General features: G+C 33.4%; 1 pseudogene; it reads left to right on the top strand.

The window, feature by feature from the left end:
* Positions 1-10,875: 10,875 nt before the first annotated feature.
* LOC115231581 lies at positions 10,876-10,978 on the top strand (annotated as a pseudogene).
* The last annotated feature ends 1,650 nt before the right edge of the window (positions 10,979-12,628 follow it).

Genomic DNA, 12,628 nt, shown 5'->3' with positions numbered 1-12,628 from the left:
CGCGACTTAACAATGCTGCCAGCACATCGTTATTTTAAAAAAATAAATATTTTTTCAAATTAATTTTGATTAGATTTTTTGATTTTCTTAATTATTTTAGTAATTTATCAAAGTTTTTTTCAAATTAATCTACCGTGCAAATTTATTTTGGTTATCCAAGTTTTTCAATTTGAAAAAATAATAAGTATAATTGTATAATTATAATAAAAAACGTTATTGATTCGGAAAAATTGGTGATGCCGGTTTTTGCCGACTCTTGGAAAAATTGATTCGATCAAAAAATTGGTAAAAAATTGAATAAATCGACTTAATTTCATTATCAAGTTATTTTTAATTAATTATCAGGTTATTTTCGTTTGATTTTAATAAAATTTTTAAGGGGGTATTATCCAACCCAGGGCATTATCCAGCCTGTGACAAAAAATAATTTTAAATATAAAACCAGAGAAAAAATTCAGTGGTACGTCGAATGTGTCCCATTTATCAACATGATTTGCCAAAACAGTACATATTTGATTCATAATATTCAAGTTTTTGAAACAAATAAATGCAAAAATATTCCGGTTTATATCAGAATTGTGGCTTGAATTAAATAAAGATGATTTGAAATACGAAATCATTTCTTGATGTTCATGATTATCAATTCCTGAAAAGTAAATCGGAAAAAATTTACGAGAAATATGAAAGCAAAAATCAGATGGAGATAATTCAAATAAGTTATCTTCAATTTCGCCCTGCATGTTATAAAATCTTGAAATTCTGTTCAAAAATGGTAACACGTGTATGACTCAACCAGAACAAATGTCCAGTAATCTGCTATTTGAGTCGAAATTGAAACAAAAATTATGAACTAAATTTAGATCAGTCAATTGTTTCTCCTTTAAACCAGGACTCTTTTATGCCATACTCGTCTTTCAAACACAACACATAGTATACTATCATTCTTAGATTAAGAATATTCGTTTCATTTGTTATTGATTGTTTTATTGCATCTTTCATTGATTTTTTAATAAAAAATAAGCTTTCTAGTGAAATAATAATAAAATAGTATGGTGTGTCTGCACCAATTTCAAATTAGCAAGATACTGATAAATTGTGAAAGTACTTTTTCCTTATAATTAGTCAATAATGGGGAACAAGTGATGAGGTGAGGTCCTTTAAAAACATTCCACCTAAAATTCTAACATATTTACAATACCTTCGATGACGTGATCCTTAAAACCTTCACACCAAGAAAATTAAAAAAAATTTCTGCATACTGGTTAAAATAAGCAAAGTGAATGTTTTCGACTTTTATGATAAGATCCCTTTAAATATTATAAGCAAAAAAGTAAAGAATTATTTTCAACATGTTAATAAAAACGAGAGAGAGAACTTTAACACTGATGTTCATCCAACCCCATTTTTAGAAATATATATTATTTTTCTCAACTTTTTTTGAAAAAAGAAAACACGGACAAAAATTATTTTAAACTGCCGGTTCATAAGACGCCTTGACAGTTCCTCAGACGATGCCCAACAAGACTAAAAGAGATGAAGAGTCTTTTGGGGATCCTTATTTTTCATTAAAATCTTCGTACAGGCATAAAGAGATACAGGCATAAATTTTTAATATTTTTGTAATTGAGATAAAAAGAGTCCAAGACGAAAGACAAGCTCGATCTGCGAGAATTTCCAGAGAACGGTTACGTGTAGAAAGATGAAGTCAATTTAAATGTCTTCAATCATCTTGATAATATTAGTTGAAACATTAAAACAAATATTAAAACAAGAATACTGTTTTTTTAAAGAAGTGAATATCTTCATTTTTTAATTAGTCTTTAAATTTAAAAAATGCATTTTATTAATTAATAAAAAAATTCGGACCTCGGAAATCGTCAAATATGATGTCACAAAAATTATTTTTGGGTTTGCTTTTATTGGGCTTGTCCTTAACGGTTCGAAATCTGAGCTGCCTTGGTTCCCAAATCAGTGGCAAGGAGATTAGAAAGGCTCTCTGTGACAACAAAAATGAAATAGAAATCCTTATCTTACGTATCTGCAAACTTGAATCTCATCTGGTGCTTTTCCTAATGAAGAACTATTTTTTATTCCGAAACTTACTTTCCTTATGCACTCATCACCTTTCTTTCTCAAGCAAGAACATCTATCTCGTCTTTATAATTTGGTTTTAAAGCCCCCGAGTTGCTGGTGAATCTCATATTCAAACCTGGTGACATACTGCGTGACAATTTACCTAATCGTTGCGGGGCATCGGTATCTGCTTTGCAGAGATTTATCCCTGCCATGCTATCTATCATCGTTGTCCGATTCCACTAATTTTGTCAACTCTGTTTTCTTTTCCTCTTCTGAATACTCCTTGGCATTGAGATTTTCCCGCCACATCAATGCAAAACAATTTTAGCCTTATAATTTGTGATTGATTTATTTTATTAAAACACCAAGACCACTTTATATAAAATTTAGAAAATAATGTAATTTGTATGTGTATCAAAGAGTTTCAGCGTTTCTATTGTTTAGTTATAGTTAAATTTTGGGGTATTTTTTTTCGTCTTCAGATTAAGAAAGTTAAATTTTTAGGTTAAAATTTTTTATCTCCTAGGTTAAAAAATCGCCCTAGTCATTGTAGAATCGACAGCTCTATTTCGATTAAGTAAACGGTATTCCAAGTAAACCAAAAATAATAGAATGCTCATTTTTATATATCATCAAAATCTAAATTAATTGAATTCACGATTATGTAAATCATCCTTTTCCTTAATTAATTGTCATAGTGAGTTGTATAATTAATGGAAAAAAAGATAAAAAGAAACTAAACACTCACTCAAAAGAATGATCTTGTTTTAACTTGAATTTCCATTTTCTATAATACTGCATATCCTGCGACGTCTTCTCAACAGTGTCCATGTAATAAACAAGTTCCTCGGACAACTCCGACAATAACTACAACACAAATGGCACGTGATACTTCTTTATCAAGTCGACCCTTATTCTGTAAACTCCCAATTAGAGACAAAAACTCCTCGACTGCTGAATATGGGAAGCAAACTTCTGAATCTTTGAAAAGCAGGCAATTCTAAATAAATACACATCACTTCTTACTTTAACACCAAATTTCTAATTTGAATTATTTCTAATTTGAATTAGTTTTGTTTCACATTAACTAGTGTACGTGGAAATCGATTTTTATAACATAAATTCAGATAGCTCGTGAATTAATTAGTTTTCACGTAGAATGGAAGCTTTGTGGACAAAGTATAAAACTACGGAATCAAAAAGCCTGCTTAAAAAATATTTGACTCAAGATCTCTACGACTCCCTTAAGGGACTTAAGACTTCTTATGGAGGAGAACTTTCAAATTGTATCACTCCAGGTTAGAATTAGCTTTTAATTTGTAAGGCCTAACTAATACCGATTCTCAGATAGGTATGTATGCTTGCGATCCAGAGGCCTATACGTTATTTGGACCACTTATTAATTTAATTATAAAAGATTATCACAAAGTACGTGTACTTTTCAATTGCTTAGATAAGTAATTCAATAACACACCCTCAACCCAATTTTGGTAATTTGGACAACCTGCCATTTGGAGATTTGGATCCCGATAATAAATATATCATTTCAACACGTGTCAGAGTTGGAAGATCTCTTGAAGGCAGACCATTCCCGCCTCTTTTGTCAAAGCAGGTACATTTTACCTTGAAATATGTATTCGTAGGATAGACTTGATATGGAGAACGTTGTTAAGAAGGTTTTTAGTCAATTTACTGGCGACCATGCAGGGACATACTATGCTTTGTCCAATATGAGTAAAGAAGTCGAAAAGCAATTAGTCGAGGATCACTTTCTCTTTCAAGACGACAATAGGTTGTGTTTATACAATTTTTTTGATTTCTACGGACTGCCTGTGGATATAACCATTGGCCTGCCGGACGTGGAATCTATCATAATGATTCCAAGACATTTCTGATCTGGGTCAACGAGGAAGATCATTTGAGAATAATTTCTATGCAGAAGGGAGGGAATCTTTCAGAAGTTTACAGGAGACTGATAGAGGCTTGCTTATTTATATAATTTTTGAAGGGAGTAAATAAATTTGGTGCCTGTGGGATGAATTTTGCTCATAACGAAAATTTGGGTTATTTAACGTATTGTCCAACTAATTTGGGAACAACAATTCGTGCTTCTGTTCATATCAGAATCCCTTGGCTCAGTTCGCAGCCTAATTTTAAAGAAATTTGTGAGAAATTAATGGTCCAGCCTCGTGGTATTCATGGAGAGCATACTGAAAGTGTTGGCGGAGTTTACGATATATCGAATAAGCGAAGACTCGGCATTTCTGAAATTGACGTTGTAGCAGAAATGGCTAACGGGGTTAAGAGAATCATTGAAATGGAATCTTCAAAGAAAATCAACATTTAGATGATTAATCTAATTTAATAATGGTTTCTAAATATTAAAGTTTTGATTCACCTTCAAATCATTCATTTTTAAAGTTTTCTTTAGGTTAGAATTCATATATTGGATGTTTAAAAATATTTGTAAGCGAATTTTTTCTACTAAAAATTATATGAACGAATTAAATAATATCAAGGTTAAAAATCCTAGAAATTATTTCCTGTTTTTGGCCTTGAACATATTTCAAAGTTAATACCTTTTTTATCGCGGATTTCTTTTTCATTATCTTGTTTTAAATAATTTTTACGTAGTACAAATTATCATTAAATAAAGAACAAAGTTAGATGCTAGCTAGGGTAAATTGATTTAAAAGTTAGTCAAGAGCCTAAGGTTCAGCTCAACCAAGCCAAACTGTGTATTGAATGGCAGTTTCTGCGGAACACAGCGACCGACGTTTGCTGAAAGACTCAGCTTGTCTCCGCTCGTTTATTTTCGAGGAGATTCTCCTACCGACGTAAGTGAGGTGTTTCTTCAGGTTTCGAAGGCAAGCAGAGGAAAATCAAAATAATCCGGAATACACAGGTATTTCGTCCTCTTTGAAACCTCGGCCTGAGCGCTGGCGGAGCCTGGGTGGCTGCAGGTTTTGAATAGCATATGTGGCGTTTAAAACTAGGGACTTGCCTTTCCTGAAAGGAGAAGTCGTCATCCAGTCGGAACACTTGCCATCGGTCCGGAAAAGGCCGACTGGCTCTAGAAAAAAAGGAAACCAGCTGCTTCTAGTTTATTTTTCAGTCAGCAGCATTGTGTTAGTGGTATAGAGGATTACTCTAGTGGAATTTGAAATTTTTTCAAAATTCTAATGGGTCTTAAACTGGCTAAATACACACGATTCATCAAATTTCTTTTTTTTTACAAAAATGATTCAGGCAACAGTGATCTTGTAAATATTATATCAGAAATAGAGGATTTATTTAATGTTTTTTTATAGAAATTTAATACTATAGAATTTTAACCTTCAATTAAAATCCAATTATATTTTGAAGGAACAGCTAAAAACTAATGAAGAAGAACTAAAAAATGTTTCTCTTTTGAACGAATCTCTCAATAAACGTTTATAGCTAATTTATCATTAAAGAATGGAAGGCTGTTTTTCTTTAAAAGAACATCAAAATTCTTTATTTTGCAATGAGTTACAAGGTAAACAAGAAATATAATTTTTAAGACAAATACAACTTACTGAATACTAAATTTAACGAAATAAGCAAAGAAAAAGAACTTTTAATATTAAAAAACGAAGATATAGAAATTCAACAATACAATAAGATTAAAAAGGTTGAAGAAGACCTGAGAATTAAATGTTTAATTTTAAAAACATAAAAAAAAGATGAAAAAGAAATGAAAGAAATACAGCAAGCTGCATTTGAAGATAAAAAAGCTGCACAATCTGAGTCTGCCTTAACTAAGGCCTCGGTGAACTATAATTTTACTTAATTTATTCAATATAAATAGTATGAGTCGAAAATAAGAGATCTGGAAGAAATCTTAAGAGGGCAGAATCAGTTTTTTGATCAACAAGTTTATCAGAGAAGAATTCAGCAACTCAAAGAAGATTATGAAGAAAAAATCAAAGAGCTAAATGAACGAATAAAGATCTTGGAAATAAAATGCAGGCGTAAAAAATCTAGTCGATGACAGTTGAAAAATTTTATTTTTGAGTTTTATTTGTTGGTATTTGAGCATTATAAAAATCAATATTCGAGTGCTTTTAAGCTTTCATCATCCAAAGAAAATTATTTTTAATTACAAAATATATTTTTTCAATATCAAGTCTGAACAATCGTTTCATTTTAAGTAGGGGTAATAAGAATAAAATCAGTTAATAGATTTTATTGAATTGCGAGAAAGGGAATATCAAATCGTCTAGGACAGGGGTTCTCAACCTTTTTAGCTCATGGGCCAAATCGATAATTAAGAATATCTTTGCGGGCCGCACAAAAAATATTTTATGTTATTAATGAAAAGAAGGCTTTATTAAGTAATAAAAATCAATGCGAGACTTGATTCTGTTTGGCGTCTAGAATAGTGTACGAAAAACTTGGATTCAGTGAGTAGCTGGTAATGAAGATCGTCAGATATGCTCTCAATTCTCCGAGAAACTGTATTAATGCTAAGCTGTAAGTTTCGACCAATTTTTTAATTTTTGAAGAGCAACATTCTTCTGTAAATATATATCACAAATATAGAGGACACTCAGTTGAACAATTACTTTGACGCAGAAATGGAAAATGATGAGAATTTTGTTGCAAACTCTTCTTCCAAGCGAAGAAGAGAAATCACTGACGATCTGGATTCTTAAATAATTTAAGATAGAATTTACATAATTAATTTTTATTAAACATTGGTTACAAATATATCACAATTCGGAATAATTGAAAATATACTTTCGGCCCTGTTCACGGAAACTTGGCTGATAACATCAAACTATCTGTTTTCTAAACCTCTCAGCAAGTTTATTTGAGCTTTTTAGAGTATTCACGGCAACTAATCTAAAGTTTCCAGATGTCCGTTGTCTCACTCCAAGATAAAGGTTTGCAAAAAGACAAATAAAGTTTTTATATATATTAGAAAAAAGTGTAAATATAAAATATAAAATAAATAGTAATAAAATATAAAAAGTATGTTCTGTGATTCGTTGGGAAGCTGTGGTGGATCAGTGACTAGTGTGGAATATAAATCGACACTATTAAAATGGACGAATTACATATACGGGTGGCAGGAGAGATACTTTATTTTGGAGAAGGGGAGTCTGAGTTACTACAAATCGTGGGAGGACGTGTGTTATAGGACTCGTGGGTGTGTGTGAAGGAGGTGCAAGTGATAGTATGGTTGGTGTGTAATGCCAGTTGGACGACTACGACGAGAGGAGGTTGGACATATGGACGAAGGACACCGTGTGGTGCATTCGAGCCCGGTCGGTGGAGGAGAGGAATCGGTGGGTTGGCCTGCTGAACAGTTCAGTGGAGTCGGCGTATGGAAGTGAGGGGTCTCTCCACTCAGATGTGTTGTCCCGCGAAGGGAGGTGTCCCCTCTGCCCACAACTCGACTGGAGGGACAAGTACTACAGGGAACGAGAAAAGAACAGGCAACTGAGGAAACAACTTGCTGATCTATTCCACGACGAAGTAACTACTCAGAGGACTGACATTACATGGGGGACATTACTCCCCAAGTGGACTACTCAGAGGACTGACATTACATGGGGGACATTACTCCCCACGTATACTACTCAGAGGACTGACATTACATGGGGGACATTACTCCCCAAGTATACTACTCAGAGGACTGATATTACATGGGGGACATTACTCCCCAAGTATACTACTCAGAGGACTGACATTACATGGGGGACATTACTCCCCAAGTATACTACTCAGAGGACTGACATTACATGGGGGACATTACTCCCCAAGTATACTACTCAGAGGACTGACATTACATGGGGGACATTACTCCCAAGTATACTACTCAGAGGACTGATATTACATGGGGGACATTACTCCCCAAGTATACTACTCAGAGGACTGACATTACATGGGGGACATTACTCCCCAAGTATACTACTCAGAGGACTGACATTACATGGGGGACATTACTCCCCAAGTATACTACTCAGAGGACTGACATTACATGGGGGACATTACTCCCCACGTATACTACTCAGAGGACTGACATTACATGGGGGACATTACTCCCCAAGTATACTACTCAGAGGACTGACATTACATGGGGGACATTACTCCCCACGTATACTACTCAGAGGACTGACATTACATGGGGGACATTACTCCCCACGTATACTACTCAGAGGACTGACATTACATGGGGGACATTACTCCCCAAGTATACTACTCAGAGGACTGACATTACATGGGGGACATTACTCCCCAAGTATACTACTCAGAGGACTGACATTACATGGGGGACATTACTCCCCACGTATACTACTCAGAGGACTGACATTACATGGGGGACATTACTCCCCACGTATACTACTCAGAGGACTGACATTACATGGGGGACATTACTCCCCAAGTGGACTACTCAGAGGACTGACATTACATGGGGGACATTACTCCCCAAGTATACTACTCAGAGGACTGACATTACATGGGGGACATTACTCCCCAAGCTGCGTAGAATATCAAATTTTAAAAGATGTTTGACATGATAAAATCCCCGAAAATCTTCGAGGCACGACTTATAAAGAAAATGGAGAATTTTACCATTATCAATGACAGGTATTGTAAATTTGCAATAAATTCACTGACTATCTTAAATTAAGTGATCCAAAATTAATCATATCTTGCGAAAATGAAAACAAAATTGAGCTTGCGGCGAAATCATTACACAAGTTTTCTTTCGAAGGAGTAAATAAAATTGAATATGAATTTCGACAGATAATTCACTGTAAAGAATGAGATTCTCAGAAAAGTCATTCGAAATTGTGAAGTTTGCAAATTTTCCGTCTTTTAAAAGTTCAATATATTAGGGAAACTCGGTTTATGAGCCACGAAGTAGGTAAACCAAAGTGGGTAAATCATTTGACTATTTAAGAATGTTCTAAATGCAATCGAACCCAGGACACTTGTTATATACGGGGCGTATTGAAAAAAATTCGGATGTTTATTGATTTTTTGTGTTTGCAGGTAAAACTATTATTCGTCGTATTTGCCAAAATACATTATTTATAAATTTAAGCAGATTATCTATATATTTGTATTTCAAAGCAAAGATCTCTAATTTATCTGACCAAAAAATTGGATTTTTTAATTTTAAGTGACAAATGCTAAAATCAACATGATGAAGAGCGTCAATTTGCTTCGTAGCTTCTTTTTTCAGCGAAAAGACAAAATTTTTCAAATAAGTTTTTGGTACAGACGCCCAAATTTTAAATAAACGTATCTCCAATTCCTTAATGTATTGGGCGGTTTTTTTGATAATTCCGATTTTTTCATGACACAAAGATGTTCTATATGATTAAGATCTGATGATTGGAATGGCCAATTTAGTATTTCGTGTTTATTGTCTTTCAAATATTTGGTTACAATGTGGCTTTGTAGCATGGAGCGTTATCTTGTTGGAAAATAAATGATTTTAGCCCCCCTTGGGCGATTGTACAAAGTCATTTGTTAAAGATTAATATCATTGATGCTATTCATTTTCCTTTTAATAAAAAAAGATTCCCCACACCTCCATATGAGAAACATTCCCAAATCATTAATCTTCCTCCTCCGTACTTTACGGCTGCCGGAATATTGCATTTTTGAAAAGCATGTCGAGTTTCACCATAAATACTTTAAGTTTTTTATTATTAGAGACATCAAACATTGATTTTCCCAAAAATGACCGTTTTCCATATGTTATCAGATGTTCTCTTCTATGTACCCATTTCGATTTACATTTTTTACTGTTAACAACTGTTTACGTCTTGCTCGATTTTACACATAACTCATTGAATTTGTAATTTTTCAAGATAAGTGGACTTCGTGATTTAATTTTTCATTTGATCAATCCTGCATTTTTATATTTCTTAGTTACAAAGCAACAATATCTTGCAATATTCAATAGTCTCATTTATCAATTCAACATCATCAAAAAATCCAAGTATTTATGTCAGGTTAATTATTAAATTCTTGAAAATTCGTTATCTCCCCAATAAGAATATTTATAAATTTTTCTTTACCGGCATCAGTCTTGTCTACAATAAAGAAAATCTTTCCATTAATTCACAATCCGATTATCTCATTAACACGTATTTTGGCCAAAATTTTGACATTGTTTCGACATTTTGATTCTAAAAGTAACTCGAGTCCAATCGTATTGAAAAAAATATCTTAGTACAGAATTCCTTAGTTTATATAATTGAATATTTGCGGAAACAAATGTTTCAGTTAGATTTAGTAAAGAATCATTCGTATCAACAGTAGTGGGAGAAACGTTTGAATCCTCGTTTGAATTTGTTCATATGTGAAATATGTTATTGCAAAATCGTGCCAACTTTTTCCATAGTTTTTTTCTTGAAAGTGCTACTTCATTTATCTTGTAGCACACAAGAGTGGCGATATATCTAAATAATTGCTTCTGTCAAACTTTGTAAATCATTAGCCTATTAAAGGAATGTTTTTCTCAAGTTTATGTGATTTTTTAATATTAACATTATTTTAATAATCGTGGATTCTTTTTGAACCAACATTTTTAAATTCTTATTAATTAATGTTGATGTAAAAAATTAATTAAATTAATTGAAATAATATTTTATTTATATTCATAATGTTTTATTTATTTTGTCTCTCTTGATTAAAAAATAATTTATAATTAATTTTATAATTTTAATTTTCACAATTTAAAGCATATTAATAAATATTATAAATCTACATTTATATGTTTTTGAGAACAAAAACGAGGCCTTCCGAAAGGTAATCTGATTCCTATGCAAAGCGTATAAATCTTTCGCCTTTTACTAAAGATTTCCGTGTGTAGGGATTATCTGGTTCTTATATTTTTGTGCCTTTTTGAGGTTTCTTTTTTATACTCTTCTAAATGAATTTAATTTGTTGTCTGCTAATTATCCCTTTATGTACAGGGATTTTCTACGACTCTGTTTTTTGTTTTGGGCATCAATAGAATAGCCGAGTATAGAATAACTGCCAATTTAACCATTGGCGGATTCAATCCACAGATTAAATTTGCAGACGCCTTCACTGGCACTTGCACTCTTCGATTTCTGCGAAAATGAACGCTTTGCCACTACTATCGTCCTTTTGCACTGGTCTTGGTAAAGTTAACATTAATGATGTCAACGATCTCCGGTTTTTTGGATGTCTACATTCACAGGCGACGCCCGCAAATTGAGATGGTTTTTTGAGCGGATATCCCCAACGATAGTACGCTCTAATTTTTTTCTCGATCGCGTCAGCCTTTCGCCTGGCAAACTAGTTGATTAGTTAGCCTTTTCTTATAGTTTCTTTTTGCTGTCAAAGTGTTTTTTTTAATTTTAACATTAAAAATACAGGTATTTATGGCCCTACAAACTACGACTAAGGAATCTATCGGAATCAGATTCATCTGCCCTCAACCGGAGCTTCCTTTAAAAAACAATGCAAACTTATTGATACTTTGCCCGATTACTGATTCTGAGACTTGCTGATTCTACTTCCCGATTACTAATTCTACGACACAAAAACATGAATTTAGTACCCATTTAAATTTATACATTGTGGATTTCTTTCTGCTCAACCCATTTTAATTGAATCATCCTGTTTTATTCCATCACTCTTTATTTGACTAACAAAAACTTAATTGACGAATTTTCTGTAGTAGATGACTACGGGATGTTTCAGTTCATCATGCTGGACAGTACTGATTAAGACAGTACCATTAATGTGGTGAAGGAGCGGCCTTGTCCTTCAGTGTAACCTCAAACATAAGGAAATGGTATCTTAAGATTTCATATTTGTAGGAGGAGGACTGACTTGATATTTATTTTTGATTTTTTATTCAATCTGATTTCATAATTGTCATTTAAAAAAATAAGATTTACAAAAAAGTGGAAATTAAAGTAAAGGATATATTCTGTGACAAGTTAAAGTCTTGTGCATTCTATAGAGAAAAAAATCTAGTAAGTATCCAATGCCACAAAGCTTTAAGTGAACTTCGTAAACTAGTTCAGTCAAAAAGTCATGAGAGGGCTAACATTAATGTTATAATTGAACGAACGAACGAACAGATTTTATTAACTTAGCAACCAAAAGAGAAGAGTTATTAGAAAAGGTTTTATTTAAAATCGAGACACCGAATGCCTCCTCCTTGCTTTCCTTTTCACTTCTCATGCCCTTTGCAATGAGCAGAGGACTTGCCGAATGTTTTGAGTTTGTTCGTCTAGCTCTCTGGGGAGATCCTGATCAAGCCGTAGCTTATACGCCAGTTTAATCGCAAAGCGCCTTGTTTTCTCCAGTTTGGTGATTATGCGATTTCTCTCGTCTGTAGGGTACCAACCTTCATGTCCATAGATAAGGACTGGTTCTACAGTCGCCTTATAGATGATAATAAAGGTGTCTGGGGAGAGATGGAAGCGTATAAGGCTTCTCAGGAACATTTCCTTCTTCTAGATTCCACGAACTTAAGGAACGATCCGTCAGCCCCGATCGTTGCCCCAAGGTAGCGTAGGTC

This window comes from Octopus sinensis, unplaced genomic scaffold, assembly GCF_006345805.1.
Source record: "Octopus sinensis unplaced genomic scaffold, ASM634580v1 Contig18740, whole genome shotgun sequence".
NCBI classification, from domain to species: domain Eukaryota; kingdom Metazoa; phylum Mollusca; class Cephalopoda; order Octopoda; family Octopodidae; genus Octopus; species Octopus sinensis.
Note: the sequence above shows the minus strand (reverse complement) of the source record. Positions and strands in the feature narration are given on the sequence as shown.